This window comes from Chiloscyllium plagiosum, chromosome 1 (assembly GCF_004010195.1).
Source record: "Chiloscyllium plagiosum isolate BGI_BamShark_2017 chromosome 1, ASM401019v2, whole genome shotgun sequence".
Taxonomy (NCBI): domain Eukaryota; kingdom Metazoa; phylum Chordata; class Chondrichthyes; order Orectolobiformes; family Hemiscylliidae; genus Chiloscyllium; species Chiloscyllium plagiosum.
This window is the reverse complement of record NC_057710.1, coordinates 25,228,749-25,249,169: the sequence shown is the minus strand read 5'-3', so window position 1 is coordinate 25,249,169 and position 20,421 is coordinate 25,228,749.

Below are 20,421 nucleotides of genomic sequence, written 5' to 3'. Positions count from 1 at the left end.
ATGAGATTTCTAAATTCTTGGAAGTGCAGGATCAGATTAGAACAAGTCACCATGGATTTAGTAAGGGGAGGTCATGTTGACAAACCTGTTAGAATTCTTCGAACATGTAATAAGTAGGTTAGACCAGGGAAACCCAGTGAATGTTATCTACTGAGACTTCCAAAAGGCCTTTGATAAGGTGCCTCACAGGAGGCTGATGAGTAAGGTGAGGGCCCATGGTGTTCAAGGTGAGCTACCGACATGGATTAAGGATTGGCTGTCTGACAGAAGGCAGAGAGTTGGGATAAAAGGTTCTTTTTCGGAATGGTAACTAGTGACAAGTGGTGTCCCGCAGGGTTCAGTGTTGGGGCCGCAGCTGTTCACTTTCTATATTAATGATCTGGATGAAGGGACTGGGGCATTCTGGTGAAGTTCGCTGGTGGTATGAAGTTAGGTGGACAGGCAGGTAGTACTGAGGAAGTGGGGAGGCTGCAGAAAGATTTAGACAATTTAGGAGAGTGGTCCAAGAAATGGCTGATGAAATTCAATGTGAGCAAGTGTGAGGTCTTGCAATTTAGAAAAAAGAATACAGGCATGGTCTATTTTCTAAACAGTGAGAAAATTCATAAAGCCAAATTACAAATGGATCTGGGAGTGCTAGTCCAGGATTCTCTAAAGGTTGACTTGCAGGTTGAATCCATAATTAAGAAAGCAAGTGTAATGTTGTCATGTATCTCAAGAGGGTTGGAAATGTAAAAGCAGTGATAATCCAGGTTTTACTCAAACTATGAAAGGAGCTCAGGATTTAGTATCTGAAGCAAACTTTTCACCATGAGTGAACGGGTTGGCTCCAATTTTTAAACATCTCTGTCTACAACTGAACAATGCTTGGTGGTGCAGAAGAAGAAACTTGAAACACAGACAGTTTCAGTAATGATATTATTACCTGATAATGATAAATGAATATCCCTGAGAGATCTTGCTGCTATTAGCCCCCAATCATTAAACCAACAACAGGAATATCACCAAACACCAATTGTGTTTCACTTGGTGGAAACTAGACCCCTTTTCATGAGAAAAGACAAGCTGAAAGGTGATCTAATAGAGATGTTTGAAACTATGAAGTTTGCAATATGGTGATAAGGAATGGTTGAAGATATAAATGTGGACTGGAAAGCCTGGGACTTTTTTCACTGGAGTTTAGGAGGTTAAGGTGTGACCTTATAGAGGTTTATAAAATCAAGATGGACATAGATAAGATGAATAACAGGTGTTTTCTTTTACCCTAGGGTGGGGGTTTTCAACACTAAGAGACATTTTTTAAGATGAGAGGAGAAAGATTAACAAGGACATGAGGGGCAATGTTGTTACTGAGGGAGTGGTTCATGTGAGAATGAACTTCCAGGGAAAGTAGTGGATGCAGGTACAGTGACGATGTTTTAAAAGCATTTGGATGAGCACATGTATAGAAAAGGTATGGAAGGATATGGGCCAAGTGCAGGGAGGTGGGACTAGTGTAGTTTGGGAACATGGTCAGCATGGACTAGTTGGACCAAATGGCTCTGTTTCTATGGCTCTGTGACTAGAGGGCTTTACGAAGGCACTCTGTTTATCGGCTCAATTGTAAATGCCAAACTTGACAACGATACACACATGCTGAGACTAAGTTATATAAAAGTGGATATATAAAAGTGCTGCAATACCCAGCAACATGACTGCCGCCAATATTGAGCTTCAACCTTTCAATCCCACCAACTCCACAAATCCCTTGATTGCCTGAGAGACCAAAAAGCTCTCTAACACAGTTTTAAATGTACTTGATCCCACAGCCCTCAGACGGTGAGCATTTCTAAAGATACACAACACCTTGGGTGACTTACGAAGCTGACTTGTGCTAAAATGATATGCATTTGGTTCACATTCGATGGACAATAAATGGTGGACGCTTCTCAGAAGCAGCATGGGTCAGAAATGCTGCAGCGGTGAGTCGCAAATCCTTGTGTATTAACATAAAATCCCACTCCTGGACTCTGTCCAATCACTATCGTCTTAGAGTTTCCTCGTCAGTTATATGATGGACTTGTTCAGCTGCAGAAACTCAGTGGTCCAGCTTTTTCAATGTTAGTGGAACTGTCAGTGTGCCCCATCATTATTTTCTCCTGAAACTATTAGTAATTTCTTGAGCCTGACATGCAAATTAATACAGAAATCTCGCAATTGCAGTCAGCAATTCTATTCTTCTCCAGTAGGTGCGCTACTGAGGCACCTCCAAGCTACAATCGATGGTAACCCAATGAATTGATGAGAGCTTTTACTGTTAAGAAGTTATTATTGATGTAAGATCTCTTGAAAATACTTTACCTTGATGACTTGAGATGTAACTGGGATTTTAGCAGCATACTCACTTCATAATTGCTGCTAAATGTGATCTCTGGCCCTGGAAGAGCTGTGCTAAATTTACATAATGTCAAAATTCTCCGTCACAGTAAAAGCACTTCCAGATGTTTTCAAAATAATAATTTTGAAAAATTATTTAGTTTATTTATCTTTATTTTAGCTTCTCTCTTAATTGAATAATAATCATTTATTTTGCTTTCAAGAAACTTAAGTTAAAAGTGAACATTAGCAGACCAAGGGTTGTTGTGTTGTGATCAGGTGATAACTAGGTTGTTGACAGCATTGTCGGTACAATCATCCCTTTGCCATGGTGACAGGTCTAAGTTGTCATTAAATACACACCCAAAAGATATTGTTCAGCACTTTGTATCAAGGCAAGCAACAAGCAACCCTGTTTCCTTACTGATCGCAAATTCCAGTCTGATTCTGATTGAATGTGAGTGTGATTGAACATTATTGTCACATAGACTCACATGAATACAGTGAAAAGTTAGTAAGTCACCACTTACAGTGCCAATTTAGGTACCAAGGTATTTAGGTACAGATTCTTAAGAACAAAATTCTTAGGGAAAACAATTAGAAAAATAAAGAAATAAAAAGTCCAACAATAAACAGTCCAACTGTCCTTCCAACCCACACTGCACTGGGCTTCACCTCGAGGACAGGAGTGGTGGGAGTCCGGGAGTCTGAGTCCACGTTGAGGCCGGGGATCCGAGACCACACTGAGGCCGGGAGTCTGGGTCCACACTGAGGCTGGGAGTCTGGGTCCATGCTGAGACCGAGAGTCTGAGTCCACGTTGAGGCTGGGACTCTGGGTCCACACTGAGGCCGGGAGTCTGGGTCCATGCTGAGACCGGGGGTCAGAGTGCACGTTGAGGCCGGGAGTCTGGGTCCATGCTGAGGCCGGAGAGTCTGAGTCCACGTTGAGGCCAGGAGTCTGAGTCCACACTAAGACCAAGAGTCTGAGTCCACACTGAGGCCAGAGGTCTGAGTCCACTCTGACACCGGGAATCTGAGTCCACACTGAGGCCAGGAATCTGGGTTCACGCTGAGACCGGGAGTCTGAGTCCATGCTGAGGCTGGGGGTCTGAGTCCACGTTGAGGCTGGGAGTCTGAGTCCACACTGAGGCCGGAAGTCCGAATCCATGCTGAGGCCGGGGGTCTGAGTCCACACTGAGGCTAGAAATCCAAATCCATGCTGAGGCCAGGGGTCTGAGTCCACACTGAGGCCAGAAGTCCGAATCCATGCTGAGGCCAGGGGGTCTGAGTCCACGTTGAGGCCGGGGGTCTGAGTCCACACTGAGGCCGGAAGTCCGAATCCACGCTGAGGCTGGGAGTCCGGGTCCATGCTGAGGCTGGGAGTCTGAGTCCACACTGAGGCCAGAAATCCAAATCCATGCTGAGGCCGGGGGTCTGAGTCCACACTGAGGCCGGAAGTCCGAATCCATGCTGAGGCCGGGGGTCTGAGTCCACACTGAGGCCAGAAATCCGAATCCATGCTGAGGCCGGGAGTCTGGGTCCATGCCGCCTGAGGACAGAAGGTAAACAGAGAAAGAAAGAGAGAGAAGAAAGAAAAGAAACTGATGGAGCAGATGAGCTCTGGCTCTGGATCCTACTCCACCTTCATCTTGGATGAATTTGCTGCCATTTTCCTCTGCTTGGGTTTGGAAGGTGCTGTTTGAAGGAGCTTTGGTGAGTTGTTGCAGTGTGTTTTATCGATGGAGCCACACTGTTGTGACTGTACACTGACGAGAGTGGTGGCTGGAAGTGGTGGATGGGATTCTTATAAAACAAGCTGCTTTAACCTGGATGGTGTCAAACTTCTTGAGCGATGTTGGAGGTATTTCCTCCAGACAAATAGAGAGTTCCAGTTGTTGCTTCATATTGATGCCTGCCAGCCCTGGTGGCCGTGAATTTCCTGGACTCTGTCATGGCTTTCATTTCTTCATTGCCTGGAAAGTTTCAACCCAGGTTAAGCTTGTGGTCCCTTCACAGTTTTCTTTCAAGTTTCCGAATATCAGCTGAATGAAAACAACCCTTAAATTTAAGAGTATCTGTCATGGAAGATACAATTAACAGTCTGGATTGAGATTGTTTTATGGCACTAATATATCTCAGGGATCAAAGGATGGTCAGAAATGGTTTGAATTCTATTTCCAAAGTTTATGATGCTGTCTGAATCCATGGAATAGATTTAGTCAGCCAAGTGGCAGACATATGTGGAGACCCATGAGCATTTTGAAGAGTCCCATGCTGCAGAGAAGTGCATAGGGTTCTGTTTCTTTTGTACTGAATGCATAAGCATTCTTTTTAAAGAGAGCTGAATTCAGAGATTTGGGGGCAGGTTGAAAGAATTGCAGCTTGGGTTAGAATGGCGAGTTAACGTAGCTACAAATATGAATCGTAAAACCGCTTGGTGATTGCCAAATCTGAATCACTCTCTTGTAAATTTTCAACAAAAATAATAAATTCTGACAACGTTTTCTATTGCCAAGTTTCAGTGAAAGTTCAGTGGAATCTTTTTGAAGGTGTTTTGCTGAGTTGGCAGATTTTCCAGGAAATGCTCAAAGAGGCTGAATAAACGATGGGGACACACAAAGACTGTAAGAGATATCAAAGCAATAGACAATAGACAATAGGTGCAGGAGTAGGCCATTCTGCCCTTCGAGCCTGCACTACCATTCAATATGATCATGGCTGATCATCCTTAATCAGTATCCTGTTCCTGCCTTATCTCCATAACCCATCATTTCACTATCCTTGAGAGCTCTATCCAACTCTTTCTTAAGTGAATCCAGAGACTGGGCCTCCACTGCCCTCTGGGGCAGAGCATTCCACACAGCCACCACTCTCTGGGTGAAGAAGTTTCTCCTCATCTCTGTCCTAAATGGTCTACTGCGTATTTTTAAGCTGTGTCCTCTGGTTTGGCACTCATCCATCAGCGGAAACATGTTTCCTGCCTCCAGCGTGTCCAATCCTTTAATAATCTTATATGCCTCAATCAGGTCCCCTCTCAGTCTTCTAAACTCAAAAGTATACAAGCACAGTCCTCCAATCTTTCAGCGTAAGATAATCCCGCCATTCCGGGAATTGACCTCGTGAACATACACTGCACTCCCTCAATAGCTAGAATGTCTTTCCTCAAATTTGGAGACCAGAACTGCACACAATACTCCAGGTGTGGTCTCACCAGGGCCCTGTACAGCTGCAGAAGAACCTCTTTGCTTCTATACTCAATCCCTCTTGTTATGAAGGCCAGCATGCTATTAGCCTTCTTCACTACCTGCTGTACCTGCATGCTTACCTTCATTGACTGGCGTACAAGAATACCCAGATCTCTCTGTACTGCCCCTTTACCTAAATTGATTCCATTTAGGTAGTAATCTGCCTTCCTGTTCTTGCCACCAAAGTGGATAACCATACATTTATCCACATTAAACTGCATCTGCCATGCATCTGACCACTCACCTAACCTGTCTAGGTCACCCTGTTATCTCCTAACATCCTCATCACATTTCACCCTGCCACCCAGCTTAGTATCATCAGCAAATTTGCTAATGTTATTACTAATACCATCTTCTATATTATTAATATATATTGTAAAAAGCTGCGGTCCCAGCACTGATCCCTGCAGTACCCCACTGGTCACTGCCTGCCATTCCGAAATGGAGCCGTTTATCACTACTCTTCGTTTCCTGTCAGTCAACCAACTTTCAATCCAAGTTAGTACTTTGTCCCCAATATCATGCACCCTAATTTTGCTCACTAACCTCCTATGTGGGACTTTATCAAAAGCTTTCTGAAAGTCCAGGTACACTACATTTACTGGATCTCCCTCGACCATCTTCAGAGTTACATCCTCAAAACATTCCAGAAGATTAGTCAAACATGATTTCCCCTTCATAAATCCATGCTGACTCTGTCCTATCCTGTTACTACTATCCAGATGTGTCGTAATTTCATCCTTTATAATAGACTCCAGCATCTTTCCCACCACTGAGGTCAGACTAACTGGTCTATAATTTCCTGCTTTCTCTCTCCCATCTTTCTTAAAAAATGGTACAACATTAGCCACCCTCCAATCTGCAGGCACTGATCTCGAATCTATCGAACTCTGAAAAATAATCACCAACGCATCCACGATTTCTCAAGCAACAATAACAAAGGTTAGAATCTCCCAACCTTTGAATGGCATGGTGAAAAATTTGAGAAACTGGTGAGCCATATAATGTTGAGTTCAAAAAGTCCCATTTTCCATTGAGTGTTGAGTGAGACAAGATTCTGGTGGTAGTGAATAGCAAGCAATCTCTTTGGGGTGGCATGGTGGCTTGGTAGTTAGCACTGTTGCCTCACAGCGCCAGGACCTTGGGTTCGATCCCAGCCTTGGGCGACTGTCTGTGTGAAGTTTGCACATTCTCCCCCGTGTCTGTGTGTGTTTCCTCCAGGTGCTCCGGTTTCCTCTCATAGTCCAAACCTGTGCAGATTAGGTGAATTGCCCTTGCTAAATTGTCCACAGTGTTCAGGGATGTGTAAGTCAGGGGTAAATGCAGCGGAATGGGTCCAGGTGGGATGCTCTTCGGAGGGTCAGTGTGGACTTGTTGGACCGAAGGGCCTGTTTCCGCACTATAAGAATTCTGTGATTATTCTATTCATTAGAATTATCGCTCTATATCTGCCTCATTATTCCCTAACCTAGCCTCAGTGATTTCCAGTTTCCCATTCTCCCACTAGTTATTGGAAACTAGATCAAAAACACACAGCATCCCTGTTTAGCTTTTTAACCAGAGCTTAAAGGCCCACAGTATTTCTATCGTGAGTTGACCTTTAGTACTGCCATGCTTGCCAGCAGTCAAGGGAGCAGACACATTGCAATAGCAATTTCACACCTGCCCCATGTGCCAGCTGCTTACCGCCAAGCATCCTGTATGCGCATGAGCCAAATGGTCGTTTCGCTGAGTCTAAAGGGAGTCAGGTCAAATCCAGGGAGACCATCTTCAGGCCCAGAAACCAGGGCACCAATTCCCCTCTTGCTCATCATGTCCAAGACAAATGTCTCAAATTGTGGAGGGCAGCACTGAACTGGTTTATCGGGTGCAGGATGACTTAGTGCAGGCATCAGGGATCCCAGGACATTCCTGCAAAGGCTACTTTCCCCTTTAGTGTGAGGGGGATTCAGGCGAGCACCAGACCAGCATAGGGGCATGTTAGGTAGTTGATGAGATAAGCTTGGGATGATAGTGCAAGAAAATTCCTGCATTTCTCAGCGAGAGACATGCTCTGTGAAGCTCAACAAAAATGACACTTTGTCCCTTTCTGGTCAAGTTCAGCCCAGTGGCTCTGAGAACAGTCAAATAAAAGATCATTGTCCTGAAATATTAATTCAATACTAAGGACTCACGTCTAAGACCCAAGTAGCCTCAAATGTGGCATGACCAATGGGCACCATTGCTGGAGCTACACCTGGAGGGTGACAGCATATCAAAGACTATGTGACCACATAGTAATGTGCAATGTTCTGGTATATTCAGAACTTCAAACTAATCTTTTGATATTTTGAGAGCAGACCAAGGAAAGCATCCAAAAATTGGCTGAGTGAGGATCACACGACTTCTCTTATTTATTCAAGCACTCCATTGTCTCCAGAGGAAAGGGGAAGTGGTATTATAATTGGACTATTAATCCAGATAATATTCTGGAAGCCTGAGTTGAAATCTGCCATGGCAAATGGTGCAATTTTAATTTGATTTACAAAATGGAATCAAGAGTCTAATTATAATCATAAAACTTTCATTGGTTGTCAGAAAAGTCCATCTGGCTCACAAATGTCCTTTAGGGAAGGAAATTGCCTTCCTTACCTGGTCTGGCCTACATGTGACTTCAGACCCACAATAATGGTTGATTCTTAAACAAAAACAGAAATTACTGGAGAAACTCAGCAGATCTGGCAGCGTCTGTGGACAGAAAGCAGAGTTAACGTTTGGCTTTCAATGACCTTTCTTCAGAAATGGACTCACTGAAAGATTGGGTGAAAGTGAGGAATGCAGATGCTGGATATTAAATTCAAGAGTGTGGTGCTGGAAAAACACAGCAGGTCAGGCAGCACCAGAGGAGCAGGAAAATCAATGTTTCCGGCAAAAGCCCTTCTTGAGGAATGAGGCTGGGAGCCTCAGGGGTAGAGAGATAAATGGGAGGGGGTTGGGGCTGGGGGAAGGTAGCTGAGAGTGCGATAGGTGGATGAAGGTGGGGGTAAAGGTGACAGGTCAGAGGGGAAAGTGGAGTGGATGGGGGGAAGGAAGATTGACAGGTGGGACATGTCATGAGGGCAGTGCTGAGCTGCAAGGTTGAAACTGGGATAAGGTGGGGGGGGGAGGGGAAATGAGAAAATTGGTGAAATCCACATTGATGCCTTGGGATTGGAGGGACCCAAGATAGAAGATGAGGTGTTCTTCCTCCAGGTGTCAGGTGGTAAGGAGTGGTGATTGAGGAGGCCCAGGACCTGTATATCCTCAGCAGAGTGGGAGAGGGAGCTGAAGTGTCCAGCCATGGAGCGGTGGGGTCCTGTCTCCCCAATATAGAGGAGACCGCATTGGGAGCAATGGATGCAGTAAATGACATGTGTGGAAGTGCAGGTGAAACTTTGATGGATGTGGAAGGCTCCTTTGGGGCCTTGGGTGGAGGTGAGAGGGAAGATGTGGGTGCAGGTTTTGCAATTCCTGTGGTGGCAGAGGAAGGTGCAGGGAGGGAAGGGTGGGTTGTTGGGGGTGTGTGGACCTGACCAGGTTGTCGCAGAGGGAACAGTTTGCACCCTGCACCAGCACCATCTTTAAGAGCATTTTACTCACCAGGTCAAACACTGTCAGTCCATAGCTACCCTGCATAGTTTAGATTAGATTAGATTACATTACATTACAGTGTGGAAACAGGCCCTTCGGCCCAACAAGTCCACACCGACCCGCCGAAGTGCAACCCACCCATACCCCTACATTTACCCCTTCACCTAACACTACGGGCAATTTAGCATGGCCAATTCACCTGACCCTGCACATCTTTGGACTATGGGAGGAAACCGGAGCACCCGGAGGAAACCCACGCAGACACGGGGAGAATGTGCAAACTCCACACAGTCAGTCGCTTGAGGCGGGAATGGAACCCGCGTCTCTGGCGCTGTGAGGCAGCAGTGCTAACCACTGTGCCACTGTGCCGCCCACAAACAATTGTTCCTGACAATTTTCCAAGATATGGCAGATAGGGAGAGATTGGTTTTGTGTACAGGACTGAGATATCCTGGTGGACGAGGTGGTATAGATGGCAAGATATCCTCTTCCCTCAGGGCTGGCTGTGATACCAGCCTTTTTTTTAATTCATTCACTGGCTAGGGCAGCATTTATTGCCCATCTCTAATTACCACACAGGCTTAAGAATCAAACACATTGTGTGAGCCTGGAGCCACATGTAGGCCAGACCAGCTAAGGATGGTAGTTTCTCTCCTTAAAGGATACCAGTGAACCAGGTGACATTTTGATAATTGATTCCTGGACATCATTAGACTCTTAATTCCAGATTTTTATTGAATTCAAACTCGACCATCTGCTATGGCAGGATTTGAACCCAGGTCCCTGGAACACTACCTGTGTCTCTAGATTAACAGTCTAGCAATAATGTCACTGGGCCATCACCTACCTGAATCTGAGGCTGTCACACAGGTCAGTACAGTGTCAGCCTTGTGGAGGAAAGCCGAGTAGTGAAGGAACATAGTCAGCGCTTTTTTTTCCAATCTGCCAGGATAACTGCCACTGTCTTCTCTCTGATACCACACACTCACTCTATCTTTGATAATGTACCCTCCTCCCACAAAGGCTCATGCTCTGCTGCTCTCACTGTTGCCTGCAACATCTTCCTCACGCAACCTCATCCACCTTAATGCCTGACACCATTAACCGTGCAGGTCCTCTGTGCTGCCTACTCACCCTCTCTTGAAAAGTCTTCACCTAAAGGTAACAGCTGTAACCTACTTTCTTCAGCCTTAATACTTGGCTCTCCCTCATTCTGGGAGGAAACCAGGCCACAATAGGGCAGGCAGAGTCAAACCTCAGGTCTTTATGTGGGGACCATCCTGACTGTGACTTCCCCAAGTGTCTGACTGCCTGTGACTAAGCCCCTGGACTGGTTTTGGAGCCCACCCTTCATTGCTGCGCTGGGACCTCCCTGACCAGAGGCAGTCTCCCGTGACTTAACTGAGGACTACTTCCCAGCTCTGTATTTGTGCTAAACAGCGTGGCATGATAGAAGTGGGTTCAGCCTCGTGTCTCTAACTGAGGGGAACAAAACACGAGAAGGGAAGGCTAATAGTAATTGACTTAACCATATTTGGAAAAGGACTTTGAACTGACAAAGTTCACATGGTAAGACAGACACACTGTCCACTGGCTTTCCTAATAAAGGATGAAAGTCCTCCAAAAACATGGAAACCTGGAGCAGGAGTAGGCCATTCGGTCCTTCAAGCCTGTTCCATGGCTTATCCTTTGTCTCAATGAGATAATCCCATTTTCTCTCCATCCTGTTTGAAGCCTTTAGAAGTGGAATATTTATCCACCTCTTCTTTTATTCAGTGACTTGGTCTCTACAGCTTTCTGTGGTAGAAAATTTCACAGGTTCAATTCCCTTTGAGTGAAGAAATGATTCCTCGTGTCAGCCCGAAATGGTCTTTGCTGTACCCTGAGACTGTGAGCCTTGGTTGCAGACTCTCAAACCAGGGAAAGCATCCTCACTACATCTAGTCTCTCCGGCCCTGTTCCTATTTTATATGCTTCACTCAGATAGAGTCAGAGAGCTGTACAGCACGGAAACAAATCCTTCGGTTTAACTCATCCATGCCGAATAGATATCCTAAATTAATCTAGTCCCATTTGCTAGCATTTGGCCTATAATCCCTCTAAATTCTTCCTATTCATATACCCACCCAGATGCCTTTTAAACATTGTAATTGTACCAGCCTCTACCACTTCCTCTGGCAACATGTTCTTTACACGCACCACACTCTGTGTGAAAAGGTTGCCCCTTAGGTCCTTTTTAAATCTTTCCCCGCTCACGTTAAACCTATTTCCTCTAGTTTTGATCTCCCCTACCCTGGGGAAAAAACTTAACTATTCCCCCTATTCATGCCCCTCATGATTTATAAGTCTCTATAAGGTCACCACTTAGCCTCCGAAGCTCCAGGGAAAATAACCTCTCCGGCCCATAGCTTAAACCCTCCAACTTTGGCAACATCTGTGTAAATCCTTTCTGAATCCTTTCAAGTTTCACAACATCTTTCCTATAGCAGGGAGACCAGAACTGAACGCAGTATTTGAAAAGTGGCCTAGCCAATGTCCTATACAGTTACAACATTGCCTCCCAACTCCTACACTCAATGCACTGACTAATAAAGGCAAGTGTACCAAATACCTCTTCACTACTTTGTCTATCTGTGATACCACTTTCAAAGAACTATGAACCAGATCTTCTTTCAACTCTCTAAATTCTACTGAATACAGACCCAGCCCCATAACGTCTCCTCATAGGAGAGTCCTGACCTCCCTGTCACAGAATAATGAACCTTCATTTCACTCCCTCAATGACAACTATATCCTTGTTTTGGCAGGGTGACCAAAACTGCACATAATGCCTCAGGTTGGTCTCACCAAGGGCTTGTATAACTGTAGTAAGACCTTTAACCTTACATCCTCTTACAATGAAGGTCAATGTACCATTTGCCTTCCTAATTACTAAATGCAACTATTGGTTTACTTTCATTGACTTGTGGACAAGGAGACCTGGATCCTTTTGTACACCCATACTTCCAATTTTATCACCATTTAAATAATACTCTATGTTTTATATTTTTCACATTGCATTAACTTCAGATTTTGCTTTATTGTACTGCATCTGTCATGTATTTGCACACTCAGTCAACTTGTTTAAATTTAATCTAGTTCAGGTTCAAGTCTCATTCGAGATGCTTAAGCACAGAAATGAAAACCAAGACTGAGATTTCAGTGCAATACTGACAGAGAGCCACACTCTTTCATGTGCTGTTTATTTCGATAATGTATTGAACTGAGAGTACATCTACCTGCTAAGGTGGATACAAAAGAGCCCATGGCACTATCTTAAGGAAGAGCAAGCAAGGTATTGCTAACATCCTGTCCAATATATATCACTCATTCAGCATCATACAAAAAGACAAATTATATGGTAATTGCAACAGTGCTGACTGTAAGAATTTGATTGAGATAAATTAACCACAGTATTTCCTATATTACAACAATGACAACAAAAGTATTCCACCAACTGTAAAGTGTTTTAAGATAAACACAGAGAATGCTGGAGAATCTCAGCAGGCCTGGCAACATCTGTGGAGAAAGAAGCAGAGTTAATGTTTCAAGTCCACTATGATTCTTATTCAGTTCTGAAGCAGAATCTTGTTGGACTCAAAACATTAACTGTCTCTCTCTCTCTCTCACTCAGCACAAATGCTGCCAGACCTGTTGAGCTTCTCCAGAGTTTAGGTGAGACCAGGGAAACCCAGTGGATGTTATCTACCTAGACTTCCAAAAGGCCTTTGATAAAGTGCCTCACGGGAGGCCGCTCAGTAAGGTGAGGGCCGAAAATGCGCTGCTGGAACAGCGCAGCAGGCCAGGCAGCATCCAGGGAACAGGAGAACCGACGTTCCGGGCATAAGCCCGCTTTCTGAAGAAGGGCTTATGCCCGGAACGTCGGTTCTCCTGTTCCCTGGATGCTGCCTGGCCTGCTGCGCTGTTCCAGCAGCGCATTTTTGGCTCTGATCTCCAGCATCTGCAGACCTCACTTTCTCCTCCAGTAAGGTGAGGGCCCATGGTGTTCGAGATGAGCTACTGGCATGGATTGAGGATTGGCTGTCTGACAGAAGGCAGAGAGTTGGGATAAAAGGTTCTTTTTCAGAATGGCAACCGGTGACAAGTGATGTCCCACAGGGTTCAGTGTTGGAGCCCCAGCTGTTCAATTACATATAAATGATCTAAAAAAGGGACGGGGGGCATTCTGGTGAAGTTCGCTGGTGGTATGAAGTTAGGTGGACAGGCAGGTAGTTCTGAGGAGGTGGGGAGGCTGCAGAAAGATTTAGACAGTTTAGGGAGAGTGGTCCAAGAAATGGCTGATGAAATTCAATGTGAGCAAATGTGAGGTCTTGCACTTTGGAAAAAAGAATACAGGCATGGACTATTTTCTAAACGGTGAGAAAATTCATAAATTCAAAGTGCAAAGGGATCTGGGAGTGCTAGTCCAGGATTCTCTAAAGGTTGACTTGCAGGTTGAGTCTGTGATTAAGAAAGCAAATGTAATGTTGTCATTTATTTCAAGAGGGTTGGAATGTAAAAGCAGTGATGTGCTACTGAGACTTTATAAAGCTCTGGTTAGGCCCAATTTAGAATACTGTGTCCAGTTCTGGGCCCCTCACCTCAGGAAAGACATACTGGCACTGGAGCGTGTCCAGCGGAGATTCCCAAGGATGATCTCTGGAATGGTAGGCCTAACATACGATGAACGGCTGAGGATCCTGGGATTGTATTCGTTAGAGTTCCAAAGTTTGAGTGGCGATCTAATAGAAACTTACAAGATAATGCATGGCTTAGAAAGGATGGACGCTGGGAAATTGTTTCAGTCACGCGGGATACTAGGACCCGTGGGCACAGCCTTAGAATTAGAGAGGGTCAATTTAAAATGGAAATGACAAGACATTTCTTCAGCCAAAGAGTGGTGGGCCTGTGGAATTCATTGCCATGGAGCGCAGTGGAGGCCGGGATGTTAAATGTCTTCAAGGCACAGATTGATAAATTCTTAATCTTGCAAGGAATTAAGGGATATGTGGAGAGTGCGGGTAAGTGGTGTTGAAATGCCCATCAGCAATGAGTGAATGGCAGAGTGGACTCGATGGGCTGAATGGCCTTACTTCCACTCCTATTTCTTATGGTCTTATGGTCTTAGAGTTCTCTGCTTTCAGATTTCCAACATCCACAGTATCTTATAGAGTCATAGAGTTATGCAGGATGGAAACGCACCCTTTGGACCAACTAGTCCACGCTGACCATATTCCTAAACCAAATCAGTCCCACTTGTCTGTATTTCGTCCATATCCCTCCAAACATTTTCTATTCATGTATCTGTCCACATATCTTTTAAATGTTATAACTGTTCTTGAATCCAACACTTCCTCTGGCATTTCATTCCATACATGAACCACCCTCTGTGTCAAACGTTGCCCGTCATGTCCTATTTAAATCTTTCTCCTCTCACTTTAAAAATATGCCCCCATAGTTTTGAACTCCCCCGCCCTAGGGAAAAAATCCCTTTCTAATCATTTTATCTATGCCCCTTTTATTTTGCTTCCATTCAAGTGTTTGAGATGTCTAGTGACCATGGAAAGGATGATAAAAATGCAAGTTTTTCTTTTTGCTTGAACTGAAAGAAATTGGGTGGAGATCTATTTGCAGTCTTTGGAATGATGGTAGGATTGCTATGACCAGAAGAATGGAGCTAATTCTGCTGCTGGGGGAATGCAGGACAAAAAGGCATCATATGAACATTACACTGAAGCCAATTAGGAGCAAATTCAAGAGGCACTTCTCCACACTCAGGGTTTCCAAAGGCAATGGTTGCAATGACAGTTGACATCTTCAGGACTGAGATTGATGGACTGTTGATTGGGATTGCTATCTGGGGATATCAAACAAAGGCAGATAAATGGTCTTGAGGTGCAAGTCAACCATGATCTTCCTGAAGGGCGAATGGTCCATTAGCTGCATACATATTATCATTCCAAAGAATTCTTCCAGCTCAATATGGTTTTAGAGTTGGATCGCCGACAGGTTTAACTCCCCTTTATTCTTCTAGAGGATTTGGCATCACTTGTAAGGCCAGCATTCACTCTCCATCATTCATTGGTTTGGAAGCAGTTAAGAGTCAACCACATTACATTTTTAAAGTGAGAAGAGAAAGATTTAAATAGGACATGAGGGGCAACGTTTTGACACAGAGGGTGGTTCATGTATGGAATGAAATGCCAGGGGAAGTGGTGGATTCAAGAACAGTTATAACATTTAAAAGATATGTGGACAGATACATGAATAGAAAATGTTTGGAGGGATATGGACGAAATACAGACAAGTGGGACTGATTTGGTTTAGGAACATGGTCAGCGTGGACTAGTTGGTCCAAAGGGTGTGTTTCCATCCTGCATAACTCTATGACTCTATAAGATACTGTGGATCAAGAGTCACATGAGTCAGACCTCCTTCCTAAAAGGGACATTAGTGAATCAGATAGGTAAACTATCAATGGCAATTCCAAGATCACTAGAACAGTGCCCAGCTTTCAATTCCAAGTTTATTCCATTAGTTGTCATGGTGAGATTTGAGCTCAGGCCTCCAGATCATAGCTGGGTCCACTGGCTTTCCAGTGATAGCACCACAAAACCACCTCGTCTTACGATGACGTGGAATCCTGCTTGTCTGGTTAGCCAAAATTGGAATAAATTTAGCAGACACGTAGGTAGCGAAATAAGTGTCAGGAACTGCTGGGAGCTAGACATGTAATCACATAATTGCTGTGTGAAATTCCTAACTGCTAATTTGTTGGGTTGGTTTATTTTTAGATTTTCTCTTTTCGGTTCTTCAAGGATGGGTGGTGTGCTGCACTATCAAAATGCTTTCTGCGACCTACATTCTAATCCAGCATGGTTGCTAAATTGGCACACGTTCCTCAAATTTGGGTTCACCATTTTAAAGTGCTTTGCCAGAACTGCCCACTAGAGAGGGCTGCACATCAGGTTCCTGTGTATGTTTATTTGCTTTCAGACAGACACTGGTATAAATCCAGTGCAAAGTGGGTGGGAGCAGCTGGATTATCTTGCGATTTCTGCACAAACATGAAAAGAATTAGCAAAGCATGTGAACTGGGGAAGAGCAAGTTAGATAATGACAATTCAACCTGGCTGAAGGCCTCCTTAAACACAAATGAGAATGTGCAGCTTGCAAATATAGGCATTCCTTATATAGATGAGATGAAGGGAAAGCTAGATAAGCAGCTGAGAAAGAAGGGATGCTTTAGCTGGTAGAGTTAAATGAGGAAGAAAAGGAGGAGGGTTGAGTGAAGGCTGGACTGGTCAGATTGAATGACCAGTTCGTGTGCTGCATAGTCTATGGAATTCTACATAACTTCACCCTTTAATGATCTCACTGTGTGTCTCAGCAATATTACTTTATCATTATCACTCAAAAATGTACATTAGGAAAAAAATACAATTTGACATTCTTATTGAATCTAGGATAAAATCCTATTCATTTTCATCGATTCCCAGATATATTCTAATTCAATCTTATCCATTAGAGTATTATATGAGACTCCAGTCCCATGTCAGTGTGGATGTCTGTAACTCATCCACCATCAATCTAGGTGTTAGCATTACTCACCTCGGCAGTTTCTACATTTCTGATCTGCAAGGAAGTTGGGAGTTCACACACAGGAACATGGAGTTAAAGCTACAATCAGATGTTATTAAATGACACAGAAGATCAAATTCTACACTCCTGTTCCTACGTCTTATGTTCTTATATTTGATTAGAAACTGAACTGGACCAGCCATATAAATACTGTGGTTAGAGGAGCACATTATGAGGCTGGGAATTCTGCCATGAATAACTCACCTCCTGACTCCCCAAAGCCTGTCCACCATCTACAAGGTACAAATCAAGAGAGGAGATGCTGGTGTTGGACTGGGGTGGACAAAGTTAAAAAAATCACACAACACCTGGTTATAGTGCAACAGGTTTATTTGGAAGCACTAGCTTTTGGAGCGCTGCTCCTTTATCAGGAGAACTTGTATTTCCAAATAAACCTGTTGGACTATACCTGGTGATGTGTGAGTTTTAACCAAATCAAGAGTGTAATGGAATACTCTCCACCTGCCTGGATGGGTGCAGCTCAAACAACACGAAGGAAGTGTGATACGGTTGGTTCTGCTATAGTTCTGTTCTCGTGCAATCCTGTGTTTTAAGAAAATCACGTAACAGCAGCACTATTGAAACTAACAGGGCCCGGAATCGTATTATAACCAATATACACCTTAAAAGTTCACACTTAAGAAACAGTGTCCTCAATTCGTCAATCATGTTATAGGGAATTTGCATTAATGAAATGCACGTCATAACAGAATGACCTGTACTGGCAATGACCATGGGGTATCGGAACTGGACTAGTAATCCAGAAACCCAGGCAAAGCTCTGCAAACCTGGTCCTAATCACACCATAGCTGGTGGAATTTGAATTTTAAACAATCAAGAATTAAAAGTCTAATCATGGCCATGAAATCGTTGTTGTATAAACCAATGTGGATATACCTAAACAGATAGAGTCAGAGTGTCATAGAGTTATATAGCATGGAAACAGACCCTTTGATCCAAATTGTCCATGTCAACTAGATACTTTAAACTAATTTAGCCCCATTTGCCAGCATTTGGTCCATATCCCTCGAAGGAGATAGTGAGGACTGCAGATGCTGGAAAGTCAGAGTCAATAAAGTGTGTAACTGGAAAAAGCACAGCAGGTCAAACAGCATCAGAGGAGAAGGGGAGTTGATGTTTCAGGTCCTGATGAAAAGTTCTGACCTGAAACATTGACTTGCCTGCTCCTCTGATGCTGCTTGACCTGCTGTGCTTTTTCCCATATCCCTCTAAACCCTTCCTATCATATACCCATCTAAATGCCTTTTAAATGTTGTAATTGTCCCAGCCTCCATCACCTCATCTGGCAGCTCATTCCAGACATGCACCCCCACTCTCTGCATGAAAGAAATTGCCTCTCAAGTCCTTTTTAAATTCAAAGTTTGTAAGAAGATTTGTAGCTCGGGTGCTCGTTGTTGTGGTTCTGTTTGCCGAGCTGGGAATTTGTGTTGCAGACGTTTCGTCCCCTGTCTAGGTGACATCCCAATGAAGTGTACAAAATCCCATGCAAGGACTGCACAAAACACTACATAGGACAAACAGGAAGACAGCTAACGATCTGCATCCATGAACACCAGCTAGCCACAAAACGACATGACCAGCTATCCTTAGTAGCCACACACTCAGATGACAAGCAACATGAGTTGGACTGGACAACACTACTATTATAGGACAAGCCAAACAGAGAACAGCCAGGGAATTCCTAGAGGCATGGCACTCATCCTCAGATTCAATCAATAAGCACATCGATCTGGACCCAATATACCGGCCACTGCAGCAGACAGCTAGAACTGACAACCGGAAGCGGCAGATACAAATCACTATCAACATCACAAAAGCACTTCACAGGAGGCTCCCAAGCACTGAGGATGTCACCTAGACAAGGGACGAAACGTCTGCAACACAAATTCCTTTTTAAATCTTTCCCCTCCACTTTAAACTTATGCCTTCTAGTTTTGGACACCCCTACCCTGGGGAAAAGACCTTGACTATTCACCCTATCCATGCCCCTCATGATTTTATAAAACTCTGTAAGGTCACCCCTCAGCCTCCTACACTGCAGGGAAAATAGCTCCAATCAATTCAGCCTCTCTTTATAGCTCAAACCATCCAATCCTGTCAACAGCCTTGTAGGTCTTTTCTGAACCCTTTGAAGTTTAACAACAATTCCCGCATGGGCCCCAGCTATGCCTGCCTCTTCGTAGGGTATGTGGAACAATCCATCTTCCGCAACTACACTGGCCCCACCCCCCATCTTTTCCTTCGCTACATTGATGACTGTATCGGCGCTACCTCGTGCTCCCACGAGGAGGTTGAACAGTTCATCCACTACACTAAGATGCAGAGGAGATTTATGAGGATATTGTCTGGTATGGAAGGAAGGTCTTCTGAGGAAAGACTGAGTGACCTGAGGCTGTTTTCGTTAGAAGGAAGAGGTTGAGAGGTGACTTAATAGAGATGTGAAAGATGATCAGAGGATTAGATAGTGTTAGCAGAGAGAGACGTTTTCCTCGGATAGTGATGGCTAGCATGAGAGGACATAGCTTTAAATTGAGCGGTGATAGATATAGGACAGATGTCAGAGGGGTAGTTTCTTTACTCAGAGAGTAGTAATGGCGTGAAACTCCCTGCCTGCAACTGTAGTAGACTCACCGACTTTAATGTCTTTTTAAATGGCCATTGGATAAACATATGGATGATAATGCAACAATGCAGGTTAGTTCAGCTTCAGGCTGGTTTCACAGGTCAGCACAACATTGAGGGTCAGAGAGCCTGGACTGTGCTGTAATGTTCTGTGTTCTTTGAAAGCAAGATAATATTTCGAGTCTGGCGATTCTTCATCAGAACTGTTAACAGCTCAGGAAAGGTGGTAATATATTGAAGTGACGTTTGTGGGAAGGGGTTGGTCTTGCACAAGGTGACTTACTTGCCGATTTACTTCCTCCAACCTCAGTATCCAAGGCCTCAGGCACACCTTCCAGGTGAAGCAGCAGCTTACCTGCACTTCTCTCAACTCATTTATTTCATTCACTGCTCAGAATGTGGTCTCCTGTATATCGGGGGAGATGAAACACAGATTTGATGACCGCTTTGCTGAACACCTACACTCTGTCTGTAAAACATGACCCAGAGTTTCCCACTGCCTCCACTTCAACACACCACTGTGTTCCTACACCAACATTTCTGTCCCAGATCTGTTGCAGTGTTCCTTAACGCAAGTTCAAAGAACAACACTTCATTTTCCATCTTCTCCTGCTGAACACTCTCTGCTCATTCCTGAAGAAGGGCCTGTGCCCGAAACGTCGAATCTCCTGTTCCCTGGATGCTGCCTGACCTGCTGTGCTGTTCCAGCAATAAAGTTTCAACTTTGATCTCCAGCATCTGCAGACCTCACTTTCTCCTCGAACAATTTCCTTATAGCAAGGAGACCAGAATTGAATGCCGTATTAATCAGAGAAGTAAATATCCTTGGGAGCATGTGTCCAGATGAATTTTTACATGTAGCCAAATTCTGTTTTGTCATTTGTCTTGG